This window comes from Palaemon carinicauda, unplaced genomic scaffold (assembly GCF_036898095.1).
Source record: "Palaemon carinicauda isolate YSFRI2023 unplaced genomic scaffold, ASM3689809v2 scaffold449, whole genome shotgun sequence".
NCBI classification, from domain to species: Eukaryota; Metazoa; Arthropoda; class Malacostraca; order Decapoda; family Palaemonidae; genus Palaemon; species Palaemon carinicauda.
In genome coordinates, this window is record NW_027171705.1 from 3709 (window position 1) to 22343 (window position 18635).

At 38.6% G+C, this 18635-nt stretch overlaps 1 long non-coding RNA gene across 3 annotated transcripts; it reads left to right on the plus strand.

Moving 5' to 3' along the window:
- The first annotated feature begins 353 nt into the window (after positions 1-353).
- LOC137636931 (uncharacterized) lies at positions 354-18635 on the plus strand. 3 transcript variants are annotated; one of them, XR_011043299.1, is made up of 5 exons: positions 354-654; positions 11108-11216; positions 11822-11978; positions 12447-12780; positions 14308-18635. It is a non-coding gene; the product is annotated as an uncharacterized lncRNA (long non-coding RNA). The 3 variants fall into 3 exon arrangements; XR_011043300.1 differs by having other exon boundaries at positions 11108-11189; XR_011043301.1 differs by lacking the exon at positions 11108-11216 and having other exon boundaries at positions 356-654.

Consider the following 18635-nt stretch of genomic DNA (forward strand, 5'->3'; position numbering starts at 1 on the left):
CTACAATGTGTTTATTATGCATTTATGACTATCATTACTGCAAATCACTCATTTTGGACATTTCTCACACCCAAAAACCCTGGTTTCCCCACTGGGGTCCCCCATAAAGCTTATAATAGTGGTGTGCCCCAATCACGGTTGGAAGTGCAAAAGAAAAAAAAAAAGGAAGTGAGTGGAAAAAGTATATGGTTTGGTATGTAGCTAGAAATTAAAGTGTCATATATTTACCCAGATTTTTTGCTCTTATAGCGTGTATTTGAATGAAGCATTGTATTTTTTTCTCTCCTTACTGTTTGAGATTTTCCTCCCAGAGCAAATTTTTTTTTCAGTACCAAACATTGTGGGAGTAGCCTTGCCATTCACATATAGTTTTGGTTTCATAGTAAGGACACAGCAAATGATAGACTTTATTATTCTGATGTTCTAATCAATACAAGTACTTTAATATAATAAAACCAAAGAAATTTGGAATTATTTAATAACTGGGTTATATTTTTCAGGTTTTTGGTACATGCAACATGAAAATTGCTGACACGGGAAGGGGCCTGCCGCTTGAAGAAAGCTGACACGGGAAGGAGGATCCCAACTTTGAGAATTTTAGGACGGTACCTCCACTCTAAGACCAATTAAAAAAAGTGTCTAGTTCACCCCTCTGTGAGTATATATACAGGTGACTGGTACCACCCTCTACCCAAGCTATGGGTAGAGTTACCACCTTGCACCAAAAGTCTTCATTGGCTCCCTGTTTTGATAAAAGATATATCCTTATATAAATATCGGAAGGTTTGTATTAGTTAGGGAAAAATACATTTGTTCCGTAACTGGAATACAAACCACGCTTTTTATTAGGGGTTATAGTTTCGGTGGAGCTGAAATGACAAGCCATTAAAATCTAGCGATGGTTAACTACCCACACCGCTAGTTAGCGGGGGTAGGGAGGGTAAGCTTGCTACCACTCCCGTTCACACACCTGTGATTTGGTCACTTTACTTTTGTCTCACACCCAAAAACCCTGGTTTCCCCATAAAGCTTATGATAGAGTGGTGTGCCCCAATCACGGTTGGAAATGCAAAAGACAAAAAAAAAGGAAGCGAGTGGAAAAAGTATATGGTTTGGTATTTAGCAAGAAATTAAAGTGTCATATATTTACCCAGAGTTTTTTCTCTTATAGCGTGTATTTGAATGAAGTATTGTATATTTTTCTCTCCTTACTGTTTGAGATTTTCCTCCCAGAGCAAATTTTTTTTTCAGTACCAAACATTGTGGGTGAGCTCAGCGAAATTGAGGGGGATGCAGGACAGGTTGAAAATATCGATGATGCCATAGACTTACTGAATGGAACTCTCCATACAGCAGGAGTCAATTCAATTCCTAAAACAACAGGGTTATTCAAACGACGACCAGTCCCGTGGTCCCGTGGTAGTCTTCAGAACTAACTGCCCCCCACAGAGCCACAAGAAGATCTCTAACACGATTGCGCAGAACTGATGAGAATTTAATTATGTACAAGAAATGTAGAGCACAGTTCCGTCGTGCCATGAAAGAAGCTAGACGCCAATCTTGGGTGGCTTTTGTTTCCTCCATTAATAGTAGAACACCACCATCTTCTGTATGGAGGAAAATAAAAAAAATTGCAGGCAAATTTACCCCGAACCCACCACCAGTGTAGAAAGTGAATGGTCAGTTTGTGACTGAAGGAAATGAAGTTAGCAATGCCCTGGCTGACCATTTTTCAAATGTATCGTGCAAGAGTGTAGCAGCTCCTGGTCACCAGTACAGGAGCATTGAAGAAAAGAAAATTTAAAATTTTTGCAACAGGAAGGGAAGAATCGTATGATTCTCCCTTTACTGAAATAGAACTTGATTCCGCACTCGCTACTTGCAATGATACAGCCCCTGGACCCTATGGAATTCCATATGCAATGATTAAACATGTACCTTTTAATACAAAGTTATTTATTTTAAGCATTTTTAATGGAATATGGCATGATCATAGTTATCCAAGTGTTTGGGAACTAGCCATTATTTAAGCCTTTTTAAAACCCAGTAAGGACAAGTTTTTAGCAGCAAGCTATCGACCTATTGCATTGACTTCGTGTTTATGTAAAATCATGGAGAAGATGGTCAATGCAAGGTTGATGTAGTACCTTGAAAAGAAGGGTATTTTATCACCGATTAAATGTGGATTCAGAAAAATGCACTCAACGACTGATGTGTTGATACGACTTTTTGAGTCTTCTATTTGTGAAGCCTTTGCTTCCAAACAGCACCACGTGACAGTCTTTTTTGACCTTGAAAAGGCATATGATACCACTTGGAGATATGGTATACTTAAAACCATTCATTAATTGGGATTGAGAGGAGAGCTGCCACTATTTATTCAGGCATTTCTTTCACGTAGAGTTTTTCAAGTGAGAGTTGGGGATACTCTATCAGAGAGTAAGTGTCAGGAAGGAGTTCCTCAGGGGAGTGTGCTGAGTAACCCTTTTTGCTCTAGCAATTAATGGGATATCCTCAGTCGTTCCCCGGGATGTTCTCTCAACATTATTTGTGGATGATCTCTCAATATCATTTGCTGGAGCTAGAATGGCAATGGCAGAGAGAAAAATCCAACACTTGATAAAATTATCCAGTGGGCTGACATGAATGGATTTAAGTTCTCGACAAGTAAAACTACCATTGTCCATTTTTGTCGTATCCGGGGAGTACATCCAGACCCGGATATATACATTAAAGGTCAACGGATACCATGTGTATCGGAAACCAAATTTTTAGGTTTGATATTTGACTGTAGACTTACATGGGTTTCTCACTTAAAAGCGTTAAAAGCTAAATGTGTTGAAGCTCTGAATATCTTAAAAGTATTGTCCCATACATCATGGGGGGCAGACCCCAATACTATTTTAAAATTATACAAGGCCTTGATTTTTTCCAAAATTAGTTATGGATGTGAAATATATTCTTCAGCCACCCCAAGCTGGTTAAAAATATTAAGACTCGATACATCATGCTGGTATTAAATTGTCTACAGGAGCATTTAGAGCCTCACCTATCCCAAGTCTCCTTGTTGATGCTGGAGAATTACCTCTAGACCTTTACCGAATGTCTTCCATTCTTCGGTATTGGTTTAGATTGCAAAGACTCCCTAACACACTAGACTTTCAGACTGCAAGCCTTGTAAGACACGCATCATACTTTGAGTTGCACCCAAAATCTCCTCAACCTTATGGCTTTCGGGTGAAACGATTGTTAAATAGTCTGGATATAATTAAAGTAAGGTACTTCCATTCAAGGTATCATCAATGCCTCCATGGAAGTTACCAGAGATATCTTTTTGTAAATATTTTATTGGAACTAAGAAGAATGTCAGACCTAGAAGCCAGGTCTCTTTTTAATGAACATGTTAAAGAACATAGAGGATAGACTTTTATATAATACTGATGGCTCCAAATCTGATGCTGGCGTTGGATTTGGAGTACATAGTAATGGTTTTAATTGTAGAGGTGCACTTCCTCTGACCGCTTCCATATTTACTGCCGAACTGTATGGCATATTAACCGCTATTGAGAAAATAGCGTTGGAGAAGGAGGGTAATTTTACAATTTTTGTGATGCAAGGAGTGCCTTTCAAGCTCTAGAAGTTTTTAATTCTAGCAACCCTCTAGTTTTAAAGATTTTAGAATGGCTTTTTATTATTGGATGGAGGGGTTTAATGGTTAGATTTTGTTGGGCTCCAGCACATGTAGGTATGTCTGGGAATGAGAAGGCAGATTCACTGGCTAAGAATGCTGCATCCGAGTTGCTACCAAGAAGGTATCCCATTCCCTGTAATGATTTCTTACCTGACATCAAGAAATTGGTTTGCAATAAATGGCAACAGCAATGGGATAGCCTAGATGGCAATAAAATGGGAGGTGTAACAAATGTCATATCTCCTTGGAGGTATATTATGATGCCCCGAAAACGGGAGACGTCTCTTTGTCGTCTCCGTATTGGTCACACTCGGTCGAAACACGAGTTTCTGCTTAAGGGCCAACACCAACCATAATGTGACGACTGTTTGGTACCTCTAACAGTGAGGCATTTGTTGACCGAATGCTCCAATTATAATAACTTAAGGTATATATATTTGAGACTCGATTTGAGGGTGGCAGGTTCATCCTTACCAAGAGTCTTGGACATGTCCTACTATGCAAGTGGCATTTTTAGATTTATATCAGAAGCAGGTCTTCTGAGAACTATTTAACTTTTATAATAACATTAAACTTATATGGTTTTAATTGAATATACTTTTATTTTTTTATATATAAACTAAATGATATCGGTGTCAATGACCTTAGATGTCAGGATACCTGAAAACTTTGAATCAATCAATCAATCCTAGATCAACTTCTAAGAGAAGCGGAAATGTTCCAGTTCTTACGAACATGGAATGTGGTTGTCTCGGCTGCATGTGGATAGAAGGGATGTCCTGAAACTTTCTCTCCATTTCCTAAGGTAATTCCCCAGCTTCATCCTTTGGCGCCCATTAGATTTCATACTCCCTTGATTCCATCTGCTTATAATGCAAGCTTTCTAGATCCTTGTGTTACGACATCTAAGAGTGAGTGACTTAGAGGAGTACCGTTTGGTCCTTATTCTTGACGACCTCAAATGAGGATGATGTTAAGCCACCACATCCTCTTGCTAAATGATATCCTGACCCCTGCTTCGCCTGCGAAGTTGTTCTGGCATGATCAGACTTTCCCCCATTCCTGCACTAGAGTTGGGGAGACCGTGGAAAGACATTCTTTTATGGTGTAAGAATTGTCATCCAGTAGTCAAGCAGGAAGATGCTTCTGTTCCTCTGCCAAGTAAAAGGGCTAGGGTAGACCTCGCTAATTCTCCCTCTCCAATTATGAATTAGGATCTGTCTTCCACCACTGTAGAGGTAGGTTGCTCAGATCCTACGAGCGTAGATCCTTTGGAAGTTCCAACAGCAGAGCCGGGTGAGGAGTCGTCCTTTCTGCTGGTTCTTGGAGTAATCCGAAGGTTAAATATGGAGAGGTCCCTCTGTCACCTTCCATAGGGAGGAAGACATCCATCGATGGGTTCTTCCCTGAACATAGGCTGGAACTACTCTGGTCCTGACAAGGTTATGACACCATTCATAAGATTAAACAGCAGGTCTCTGCTCTGAAGGACTCCCTTAAAGTTGAGAGGGAAAGGTCCACGTCACAGAAGGGACATATCCTAATCCGCTGCCTCTGGGTCCTGGTATGGCGTCCTTGACCCCTTGTGTCGCAAGTGATAAACTCGGCAATTGGTGGTTTTGTCAGCGCCAGAGATGTAAACTTTAAAACGGCTTCCATTTTACTCCTTGTAGGCATTCTCATGGTTGGATCACTTGTACAAAAACAGCACGAAGAACTTGTGCAATCAGGCTAAAGCACTAGAATTCCTGATTCACCAATGTGCTTCCCTCTGGGGTAACTACATCCCTAAGAGAAGGGATGCAATTGTTAGTTTGTGCATCAAATGGCTTCGAGGGATTCATTGGGTCTTCGTGACACCCTGACTCTGGTACATAGGTTAATGCTACTATGATTTTTATTTCAAGTAAAAGATGGTATCATTATTGAATTCCTTCTAGGTAGTAGGTTGGCCAGGGCACCAGCCACCTGTTTAGATACTACCACTAGCGAGTTATGGGGTCCTTAGACTGGCCAGACAGTACTACATTTAGTCCTTCTCACTGGTTACGGTTCATTTTCCTTTTGCCCACGCACACCGAATAGTCTGGCCTATTCTTTACAGATTCTCCTCTGTCCTCATACACCTGACAATGCTGGGATTACCAAACACTTCTTCTTTGCCCAAGGGGTTAACTACTGCACTGTAATTGTTAAGTGGCTACTTTCCTCTTGGTCAGGGTAGAAGAGAGACTAGCTATGATAAGCAGTTATTCTATCAAACCATTGTTCTCTAGTCTTGGGTAGTGCCATAGCCTCTGTACCATGGTCTTTCACTGTTTTGGGTTAGAGTTCTCTTGCTTGAAGGCACACTATCTAATTTCCCTTCCACTTGTTTTGTTAAAGTTTATATAGTTTATATTTATTTTTTCCTTGTTTCCTTTCCTCACTGGGCTATTTTCCCTGTTGGAGCCCCTGGGCTTATAGCATCCTGCTTTTCCAACTAGGGTTGTAGCTTAGCAAGTAATAATAATGATATAGAGCTCAAGATATTTCAAATACTTATGTACATTATGACCTAAATGGAAGAAGCATCCTTTCAACATGACTAATGGCAAAAAAGCAATTTGTTCATGATGCCAGTATAATCCTTTAGGCTGTAAATCTGATAATACATTTATTGTCTAAAACATTCTAAAGTATGTTCTGTGCTTATTCGATAATAGGGCATACAACACAGGAAAAATGCCACCGTGTCCTGCCATAAGACAATGAAAACACCACCGTGTCCTGCCATAAGACAATGAAAACACCACCGTGTCCTGCCATAAGACAATGAAAACACCACCGTGTCCTGCCATAAGACAATGAAAACACCGTGTCCTGCCATAAGACAATGAAAACACCACCGTGTCCTGCCATAAGACAATGAAAACACCACCGTGTCCTGCCATAAGACAATGAAAACACCACCGTGTCCTGCCATAAGACAATGAAAACACCACCGTGTCCTGCCATAAGACAATGAAAACACCACCGTGTCCTGCCATAAGACAATGAAAACACCACCGTGTCCTGCCATAAGACAATGAAAACACCACCGTGTCCTGCCATAAGACAATGAAAACACCATCGTGTCCTGCCATAAGACAATGAAAACACCACCGTGTCCTGCCATAAGACAATGAAAACACCACCGTGTCCTGCCATAAGACAATGAAAACACCACCGTGTCCTGCCATAAGACAATGAAAACACCACCATGTCCTGCCATAACACAATGAAAACATCTTAAATATCCCGTCTGCATACCACACATCGGTTTTGTGTTGAAAAAAAGCTAACCAGCTTCACCTTCCAAAATTTATTCTTTCATCTTCTTGACCGTGTTATATGCTTTTACAAATTCTGCAATAGCATGATTAGGTTTCTATGTTGCATCATATTGAAATCCATCACATTTAGAAAAAGATACAGCATTTCATTTGATCCCAAGTGCTAAAATAGCCTGGGGCCTCAGGAAGGATGTCGCTATCTCAAAAAGGACGTCGCTACCTCGTAAAGGACGTCAGTAAACCAGTTCGGTGCCAAATAGCTGTTTCCAAACAGCTAAAGCCAAAAGGCGGCTCCAAAGAATTCCCATTCCGTAGTATATGACCCCAGGTTCGAGACCTTCTCCATCCCATTGTCTTGCAGTGGACTAGAAACAGCGGCTGTTGTTGTTGTAGATTAATACAGGTATTAACATTTCTTGTTTTAAGGATTGTTTCTTTTAATATTCTTGTCTGAAAGTCCAGGTACTGATAAAGTAACGGGTAAGTTTTTTCTGTTGGACTATCGTCGGTAGGATTAATAAAGGGTGTGGGTTATACATCCTGCCATACTGCTTTCAAGATACACATTAGAGCTTCATTCTTTTATCTTTAAAAGAGGTATCTTCCACCTTCTTCCTAAACAAGGGATGGTGAAATCTATACAAACCCGTTAATCGTCATACAGGTAAATTATTCAAAACTGACATCTCCCATTTAAAGGTTTTTTCATTTGGCCAATACATGTCTCTGTGTAAAAGACAGGTTCTATCAGTCTTTTCATCCCTACGAAAGAGAAATAAGAGTTTCCTGGAATCACTGTTTTGCTCCCATATGGGACCAGGGGGTTGGATACTTCCAGAGAAGAACCAACCAGTTCAGTTCTAGGGGGACTACCAACCCACTAAGCAGTGAGTCTCCCTATTTACGGAAATTATTCATAGCTATACAAACTCAAGTCTTATAACCTAACTTCCCTCCCCAGTCCTGGACCGAAAGGTCATAAGTAAAGCTTTCAGACAGGTGAGGGGGCTTGGCTTCTTATCCTCAACCTATCAATAGTTTAAGCACTCATTAAACCATTCTCACAACAGTCTCTCGTTGGCTGAAACTCTTTACAAGGGGAAGTATGGAGAAAATTTTTACATTGTCATTAATCATATGATGCTACTACATTCCGGTAGGCCCTGCTGCTTCCTCCGGTCCCTTGGATGACCGCGAAGGTAGCAGCAGTAGGGGAATCGGTGTTATGAAGCTTCGTCTGTGGTGGATAACGGGGGAGGGTGGGCTGCAGCACCCCTAGCAGTACCAGCCAAAGTGTTGAGTCCCTTGTCAGGCTGGGAGGACCGTAGAGAGGAGAGGTCCCCTTTTCTGTTTCATTTGTTTGATGTCGGCTACCCCCCAAAATTGGGGGAAGGGCCTCGGTATATGTATGTATGTATGTACAAACCTAAGTCTTATAACCTAACTTCCCTCCCCAGTCCTGGATTGAAAGGTCAAAAGTAAAGCTTTCAGACAGGTGAGAGGGCTTGGCTTCTTATCTGCGCCCTAATAATAGTTTAAGGACTCGTTAAATCATATATGGTATATATATGTATGTACATTCTATCACTTAGTCCTATAGGACTGAAATCAGTGGTTTCCAAACTTTTTCAGGGTGGTGTCCCACTGGTTTCCAGATGAACTCCTAGAGACCCCTTCCCCTCTTGATACACTTTGAACCACGCAACAGAGCAATGTATTCGTTTATAATTCTAATGACATTTTTATTATTTGTAAACTGACAGGTTTTGACATAAGATTTTGTAAAAACAAAGGAAAAACGTAAACAAGTTATTTCTTAAATGCTCTTATTGCGACTATCACGCCCAGACACACCCAGACACAACTTTTGCCTCACCGCTCACAATGTCAATCCATTGCCCACTTTGGGAACCCCCGATTTAGATTCTCGTAAGGCTTCCCACTATTACACAGTATTCTAGAAGTTTTATTCCAGCTTTGGAATGATACTCCTAATCAGGTAGTTGAATTGGTGGAACTTTTAAAAGTTCAAACTTGCAGCATGTTTTTATGTTGAACAGGCTGACTTGAGTTTCTTTCTATAGTTTATATAAGAAAGATTTATTTTAATGCTGTTCCTGATTTTAATACAGTATATTTTATTTCAATTTTCATTACTTTTTTTCTAGTTGATTTATCTCCTTATTTCTTTTCCTTACTGGGGTATTTTTCTATGCTAGAGCCCTTGGGCTTATAGCATCTTGCTTTTCCAACTAGGGTCGTATCATGGTCTTCCACTGTCTTGGGTTAAGAGTTCTCTTGCTTGAGGGTACACTCAGGCATACTATTCTATCTCATTTCACTTCCACTTGTTAAAGTTTTTATATTATATATAGGAGATATTTATTTTAATGTTACTGTTCTTAATTATTTTATATTTCCTTTTTTCCTTTCCTCACTGGGCTATTTTTCCCAGTTAGAGCCCCCTGGCTTATAGAATCCTGCTTTTCCAACTAGGGTTGTAGCTTAGCAGGTAATAATAATAATAATGATAATCCCTAAGGGAGGCCTAGCCTAACATCTTTAGTTAGGATGTTGAACAGGAATCATGACATTCACTTCTCTTCAGGACCAAAATACATTGACATTTCCTGGGTCAGTAAAGCAGTCAGATTGGTCATGCAGGGATTTCCACTCCCCTAAGGATAAGTCTCCTTTAACGGGCATGTTCTTTCTATGTGGTTTCTCTTCCTCTTGTTTTTATGAAGTTGTTATAGTTTATATAAGGTAGATCTAATTTAATGTTAATTATCCTAAAATGTTGTATTTTGATTGATATTTCTTCTCTTGGAGTTCATTTCCTTTTCCCTTTCTGTACTGGGCTATTTTTCCCTGTTGGAGCCCTTGGGCTTATAGCATCATGCTTTTCCAACTAGGGTTGTAGCTTGGCTAGTAATAATAATAACTTCTTTTATTCTTTTGGCATTATACTGTATATTGCATAAACTTGTGGAAACTTCAATGATTTTTATACATACATACATCTACCAAGGCACTTCCCCCAATTTTGGGGGGTAGCCGACAACAAATGAAACAAAATGAAAAGGGGACCTCTACTCTCTACGTTCCTGCCAGCCTTATGTATTTATTCCACTCTTTAAGTCCCAGGTCAAAGGTCAAAGTGAAGGTAGTGCTACCTATCAGGTGGGCAGGTGACCTGACAGCCGGGTGTGTTGACCTCATTGAACGCTTAACCCTTTTACCCCCAAAGGACGTACTAGTACGTTTCACAAAAGCCTTCCCTTTACCCCCATGGACGTACCGGTACGTCCTTGCAAAAAATTGCTATAAAAATTTTTTTTTTCATATTTTTGATAATACTTTGAGAAAATTCAGGCATTTTCCAAGAGAATGAGACCAACCTGACCTCTCTATGACAAAAATTAAGGCTGTTAGAGCAATTTGAAAAAAGTATACTGCAAAATGTGATGAGATAAAAATAACCCCTTGTGGGTTAAGGGTTGGAAATTTCCAAATAGCCCGGGGGTAAAAGGGTTAAGTCCCAGGTTAAAGGTCAAAGTGAAGGTAGTTCTACCTATCAGGTGGGCAGGTGACCTGACAGCCTGGCGTTTTGACCTCGTTGAACGCTTAACGGCCATTTCCAGCTGTGCCAAGGTCATACTCTTATTAAAGGTCTCCGGTTTGTATGGTTAAAATATTTCCTATGAAACTTTACTATTTTTTGAGTTTTGTATCTGGAAATGTTAGGCCTGTAAGTCAGGTTAAGCCTACCCTAGGCAAAAATTTAACAAAATTCAACTTGCCAACAATTTGAGTTACAAACAGTTTCTTAGAACCAATTAAATTTTGTAAGTTGAGGACCTGTAATTCCTTTCATTTGTTACATTGTTTAATTAACCTTAGTTTGCAGTCATGATGCATTTGTTGACCTGATATGGTATGTGTTAGTGGGATGTTAAAGTAACTCCCTTTATATTTGGTATTTATAAGATATCTTGAAATATAACTCTCATAGCCTTACCTTTGGAATGGAAAACTAACTATCTCTCTCTCTCTCTCTCTCTCTCTCTCTCTCTCTCTCTCTCTCTCTCTCACGGTGCAGGATCCCTCAAGGTATCACGAAACAGAGGCCGTCCCGGGACAGATGCACAGCCAGTTGGTTTTTGTCCTCCACCCACCTAGAGGTGAGCCTCCACAGCAAAGAGCTTTAGGTATATATTGGTAGAAAAAATTCAAATTACTTCCAATTTTGTCATTTGAGCTATAAATGTACACTCCCTTTAGCCTCCTCTATCTTATCCCTTTAACCCCCAGGCTATTTGGAAATTTCCAACCCTTAACCCCCAAGGGGTTCTTTTTTTCCCAGCACATTTTGCTGTATATTTTTTTTTTAAATTGCTCTAACAGCCTTAATTTTTGTCATAGAGAGGTCAGGTTGGTCTCATTCTCTTGGAAAATGCCTGAATTTTCTCAAATAATTATCAAAAATATGAAAAAAAAAAAATTTGTATAGCATTTTTTTGCAAGGACGTACCGGTACGTCCATGGGGGTAAAGGGATGGCTTATGTGAAACGTACCAGTACGTCCTTTTGGGGGTAAAAGGGTTAACAGCAGAGCTGTATGGTATCCTGACTGTTCTTGAAAAAAGTAGCATTAATGAGAGAGGGAAATTTTACCATTTTTAGTGATGCAAGTAGTGTGTTGCAGGCATTGACAGGTTTTAAATCCTATGAAGCCTTTAGTTTTAAACTTTTTAGAGTGGCTGTATATTTGTCGTTCTGCAGGCAAGGAAGTTTAAGTTTTACTGGGTTCCAGGTCATGTGGGTGTGTCAGGAAATGAAGCTGTTTACAAAAGAGGCATCAGAAAAACTACTTCCAGGAAGATGTGACTTATAGTTTCATTTACCAGCTCCTGTATCCCACAGAAAGAAGCGGTTTTACATACGTCATGGAAAAAAATGTTCTTATCCAGGTATATTTTATTTTAGTCTGTTGAATCAGTAGAACTTCAAAAGTTCAAAGTTGGAGCAAATGCCTTTTTGTTGACCAGGTGGACATGAGTCTTTTTATAGTTTATATATGACATATTTGTTTTTGACGTTGTTAATAGTTTATATATGACATATCTCTTTTGACATTACTTTTTCTAGAATGATTTATTGTTAATTTGTTCTCTTCGGTTATTTATTTCCTTATTTACTTTCCTCACTGGGCTATTTTTCCCTATTGGAGCCCCTGGGCTTATAGCATCTTGCTTTCCCAATTGGGGTTGTAGCTTGGATAGTAATAATAATAATAATAATAATAATAATAATTCTTATATAAGATTATTTTTTCAGTGCCTAAATTTTTCATCATGTTTTCAGCTGGCCTTGACTGATAATTTTGTTCGTGTAAGTTTCCTGAGCCCAACACTATAGGTTGAATTTTATATTTTCAGATGTTAAATATCCATCCATATACCAAAGGCACTTCCCCCAATTTTTGGGGGGTAGCCGACATCAACAAGAAACAAAACAAAAAAGGGGACCTCTACTCTCTACGTTCCTCCAGCCTAACCAGGGACTCAGCCGAGTTCAGCTGGTACTGCTAGGGTGCCACAGCCCAAAGCAATGGCTTTGACACTGCTCCCTGATAATGCCATGAGAAATTAATAAGCCAACGGGAACTGGTTCGCTGTTGTGATGTCATACTTCGTGTAGCAGGACTTCAGTTTGAGGCCCACCGATGTGTTTTAGCAGCCTGCTCTCCATATTTTGACTCAATTTTCAAAGGTACAGGAGTCTCTCTCTCTCTCTCTCTTTCTCTCTCTCTCTCTCTCTCTCTCTCTCTCTCTCTCTCTCTCTCATAGTTGCATGTAAATTATTTTCATTTTCAAATTGTTATCCAACATTCACTGCATTTATCTCTCTCTCTCTCTCTCTCTCTCTCTCTCTCTCTCTCTCTCTCTCTCTCTCTCTCTCTCTCTCTCTCTCATATTATAGTTGCATGTAAACTATTTTCATTAACAGATGGTTATCCAACATTCAGTGCATTTATTGGCTAACAAATTTGGCTTAAAAATATCCACCCAAAATTTTCCTAACTCTAGCTGGTATTTTATAACCATGACCTGCATACTATCTTTTATTGACAGGAAATTAGAGCATGCCTGTTAGCTATTATATTTATGAAGTATTTTGATTTTAATAATTGTAGAGTATTCTATAGCAGAGTAGTAAGACCAGTGCTAATGTATGGATTGGAAATGTGGGCTCTTAAGACTCTTAAGATGAAAATAGCAATCAAAGGCTTGAGAGAAGGAGATGAAAATGCTGAGGTGGATAATGGAAATATCACTGCTTGATAGATTGTAAAATGATGAAGTAAAAATGACAGGTGTAGTGAAGGTCACCGAGGTGATCATTGTGTCCCAACCGAGATGTTGTAGACATGATCAGTATGTCCCAACCGAGATGTTGTAGACACGTGTCGAAGATGGATGTTGGGAAGTGAGAGAGGAGGCCTCGGGAGGAACCATTTAGTGGGAGGAGATCGAGCGGGAGGTAGAAAATTAGACGGCGAGAGGTAAGGTTGAGGGTGATTTGGAAAGAAAAGGTTTGGTGGAAAAGGATGCCTTCGGTAGAAGGCATTGGAGAGGTCGTAGAACCAACCCCTTAATATAGGGACAGTGGTGGGAAAGAAAAAAGAATAGAGTAGAAGTGTGTATCCAGGAAAGAGATACTGCTGTACTAGAAGATATTTTAATCCAGTGATTTCTTGAGGCTACCTAATGCAGGTTGCAGTACAATCCTCTCTCGCATATTTGAACCTTATTTGATATCTTTGTGCCCAGCTATTCCCCTTCTTTAGCTGTTTATTCCTATGGTGTCCACCTTACGTTCAAGTAAATTCTTAATAGCCTAGAGATGTGATTGCTTGGTTTTTCGAAGACTGTGTCGAGGAAGTCATTTCCGTTTCATATTGTTTAAAATCTGATATCACCAAAATTTTTATATGGTAACTTTTCTATGTGAACCTTATCATTAGACATCTTTGTACCCAGCTGTTTGCTTTTTTAACTTGATATTTCTCTGGCGTCCACCTTTCCTTAACGAAAAATATCTCTATAGCATAAAGATATGATTGTTTGGTCTTTTGAAGACTTATGTCAAGGAAGTTAGGTTAGGTTAGGTTTACCATTCATGATGTGTAAGTTCTTCAATATCACCAGAACTTTTTTATCGTAGCTTTTCTGTGGTAGTTCATGTGTACATCAACTTTATAATACAGTGATCTAATTATCTTCTCATATCTTTCAGGTATGCTTGCTCCCCTGTTTCGTATTTTGAAGGGGCCACGTTCCAGTAGTCGACATTCTCCTGTGGAGCAGCTGCACCTACTAGTTCGGCCTCATCCCTCGGCCTTGGACATAATCTAAACGTTAACTTATGTAAATAAAATCTTGGTGTTATCTTTATAACCTTTGCAGTGAAGGATTTTGTTATTTTTACATTTTTACTGCCAAAATCATGAAACTTAGTGGTTTTTATTATCTATTTTGACTCTATGTTAGAGTGAAACAATTGTGGTTTTTATCTATTTTGATTTATGAGATTTGGTTCTGGTATACAATATATGTTTGCTTTGATCTGAAAAAATTTTCAGGTTGAGGAGTATGTGGACAGTAATTTCAAACATTATGTAACTAGTCTTCTAAATCATTGGGAAGACACTAATGAATTTGTGGTATGGAGCCAGAACCATTATAGGTTTATTCATGAATTATATCTTGGGTCAATGTTGAAAGCTGTGAATTGAGTTCTTCTGTAGGGGAGTAATATGTTTCAATAGGATTGCCCCTGTAGAGGAGTTGAAATAGGATTGCTTTAAATATGAGTAATATGCTGTATTAGAATTGTCTTAAGTGGAGTAAATAGATATTTTTTTTTGTATTGAATATTTCTGCTAAAATCCCATTTTAGATTTTTTTAATTTGTGAAATGGAGACTAGATTCCAAACCTTTATGTTAAATTTAACTGGTGTGACAGGAGTTAAGTCACTGAAGGAAGTCAAAAATTCTTGGATTATTGATAACTTAGATGTTTAGTAAAGTTTTGTCCAATGTTCTGTCAAACTAAAGAGAAAATTATTCATTTTGTCTGGTGGTAATAGTTTCTGTCTCTGACAAGCCATTGAACTCTTCTCTTTGTTTTCCTGGCATTCTTTCACCTGAATACTTCTACAAATTTAACATTATCATTGTTAACTTTTATAGACGCATTAGTTCTCAACTGTTTTTATCATTTATGACATTTCCATGCAGCCTTACAGTACTTACGGAAGTGCCATGTCCTGGACGGTGAGGTCAGTTGCCTCCACCTCAACCTCTCCCTGCCTCCAGCCATTTGTATCACTTCATTTGTTTGTATAATTACCCTCAAAGACCACCACAATACTGTCACCACAATACTGTCCATGTACTTTACTCTCTTATTTCCCCTCTATCCTCCCAGTGAGACAGTGCTCATTTTTCTCTCCTTATGAATAGCCCAACAAAACTGTTTTGTCGCTTATTTCCTTTGCCATTGCTCTCTGCACTCCAAGACTTGCCATTATCTCTTCATTTGTTACTTTGTCCACCCAAGATATTCTGACCATACTCCTGTAAAATATCATTTCTGCTGTATTTACCTTGTTTCTCAACTCATTATTGTCCAGCTTTCCGACCCATCCATAAGGGTGGACCACACATATGTTCTTAAAGCCCTAATTCTTGTTTGTACACCAACTCTATTATATGTCGGCAGATTTTTTATATTTTGAAATGCATTTTTGTCTCTCAGGATTCTCTTTCTCATTTTTTCTCTACCATTTTGAGTCGCCATACTACCCAGGTAAACAAAGTTGTTTGATTGTTACTTTTTGGCAGTGTCAGCAATGATCACCGTCACATACATAGTTATTTATATTGACTGATACCGTATCTATTATGTTTCTCAAGATATTTTCCCCTTATATTGCAAATAGGTTTGGAGACAAAACGCATCCCTGGTGCACTCCTCTCTCTATTTCTGTCCTCATTGCAAATAGGTCTGGGGACCATACACATCCCTGGTGCATTCCTCTCTATTTCTATCATTGCAAATAGGTCTGGGGACAAAACATCCCTGGTGCATTCCTCTCTATTTCTATCATTGCAAATAGGTCTGGGGACAAAACACATCCCTGGTGCATTCCTCTCTCTATTTTTATCCTCATTGCAAATAGGTCTGGGGACAAAACACATCCCTGGTGCATTCCTCTCTCTATTTTTATCCTCATTGCAAATAGGTCTGGGGACAAAACACATCCCTGGTGCATTCCTCTCTCTATTTCTATCATTGCAAATAGGTCTGGGGACAAAACACATCCCTGGTGCATTCCTCTCTCTATTTCTATCATTGCAAATAGGTCTGGGGACAAAACACATCCCTGGTGCATTCCTCTCTATTTCTATCATTGCAAATAGGTCTTGGGACAAAACACATCCCTGGTGCATTCCTCTCTCTATTTCTATCATTGCAAATAGGTCTTGGGACAAAACACATCCTTGGTGCATTCCTCTCTCTATTTTTATCCTCATTGCAAATAGGTCTGGGGACAAAACACATCCTTGGTGCATTCCTCTCTATATTTCTATCATTGCAAATAGGTCTGGAGACAAAACACATCCCTGGTACACTCCTCTCTCTATTTCTCTCCTCATTGCAAATAGGTCTTGGGACAAAACACATCCCTGGTGCACTCTTCTCTTTATTTCTATCCATGATATCAGATTGTTATTGATGTTGACTCCAGTATGTTGGAAAGTGTGTGTTTTTCCATCTAGGTTTAATCTTTGCAAGATTAGTTTTAGGTGTGTTCCTCACTGTTCTATTTTGTTCACCTTTGGCCTTTATTTCCATTTTCTACTGTACTGTGATTGTTTGGAACTTGTAACTTATTTAAATGGGTCTTATTACTTTTACTTTTTACTTTTACGGGTTTATTTCTCGCCCTTCATCAGACACTAAAGTCTGTTCAGGCGGGCCTTGGTGTGTGAAAATAATTTTCCAGTTAATATTTTGCTCTCTATCTTATCAGTTATTTCGCTAGCATTTGTATTCAGGTTTAATAGTTTTCAGGTCACTATTATAACACTTTCTAAAAAGATAAGTCTTCAGGTTTTTCTTGAAAGCTGCCACATTTTTGCTATTCTTGACATCAAGTGGAAGGTCGTCAACTTTGTTCAAGAATTTATTTTTTACCTTGGGTCGACATATTCATCAGTAATTTCTGTTATCTGGTCTTCTTGTCACATTGTTTATGAACATCTTTTATAATAATATTTTCAAACTTTTTCGTAATATATAATTCTTCACTATAGTTAAAAGCATTTCTACATTGGCTACAAATTCTTGTGGAGTTACACTTGATATGATAGTTGTCCACTGTCTTATTTTTATCCTGTACTTCATACCTGAATTCCTTTTATGTCTTTTGTCCCTAATTTCCTTGGCCTTCTTACAGGTCTGCTTATAGTTATTTCCATATCTACTGGTTTTCTATAAATTCTTAGGCATTTCTGGAATACTGTATAGTCCTAATTTATTGTTGAAGCGTATGTTGCAGACCTTTTATAAATTGCTAACTTATTTTTTTTTTTAGCTCATGCTTGAAGGTGCACGCAGGCACAGTATTCTATATTATTTCTTTTCATGTTTTATTTTTTATAATTTATATATGAAATATCCATTATAATGTTAGTTTTTTAAAATATTTTAACTGTTCATTACTTGTAGTTTGTTTATTTCCATGTTTTCTTAACTTTCTGGGATATATTTCTCTGTTGGAACCCTTGGCCTTATAGCGTATTGCTTTTCCTACCAGGGTTGTAGCTTAGATAGTAATAATGATATAAGACTTTTTTTTATCCTGTGCTTTATCCAATTTTCAAGTCAACTTTTAAGAATTTCTTTTTCTCGGGTCGACATATTCATTGGGAATATATGTAATCTATTCTTCCTGCCATGTTCTATATATGAACATCTTGTATAACACTTCAAACTTTGTCTATAGACAACTCTTCACTACATATATAAACGTTTCTATGTTGACTATAACTTAGGGGTTTCTATGTTGACTATAACTTAGGGTTTCTATGTTGACTATAACTTAGGGGTTTCTATGTTGACTATAACTTAGCGGTTTCTACGTTGACTATAACTTAGGGGTTTCTACGTTGACTATAACTTACGGGTTTCTATGTTGACTTGATTTGATGGCTGTCCCCTGTCTTCTCTCTGTCGTGTAATTCAAACCTGAATTCCTGGTGTAATTCAAACCTGAATTCCTTGTGTAATTCAAACCTGAATTCCTTGTGTAATTCAAACCTGAATTCCTGGTGTAATTCAAACCTGAATTCCTTGTGTGATTCAAACCTGAATTCCTGGTGTAATTCAAACCTGAATTCCTGGTGTAATTCAAACCTGAATTCCTGGTGTAATTCAAACCTGAATTCCTTGTTAGTCTGGATTTTCTTCTACCAAATTAGATGTTGTAGACCTTTTTTAAATTGATGACTTTTCTCTTTTAGCTCAGACCTTTTTTAAATTGATGACTTTTCTC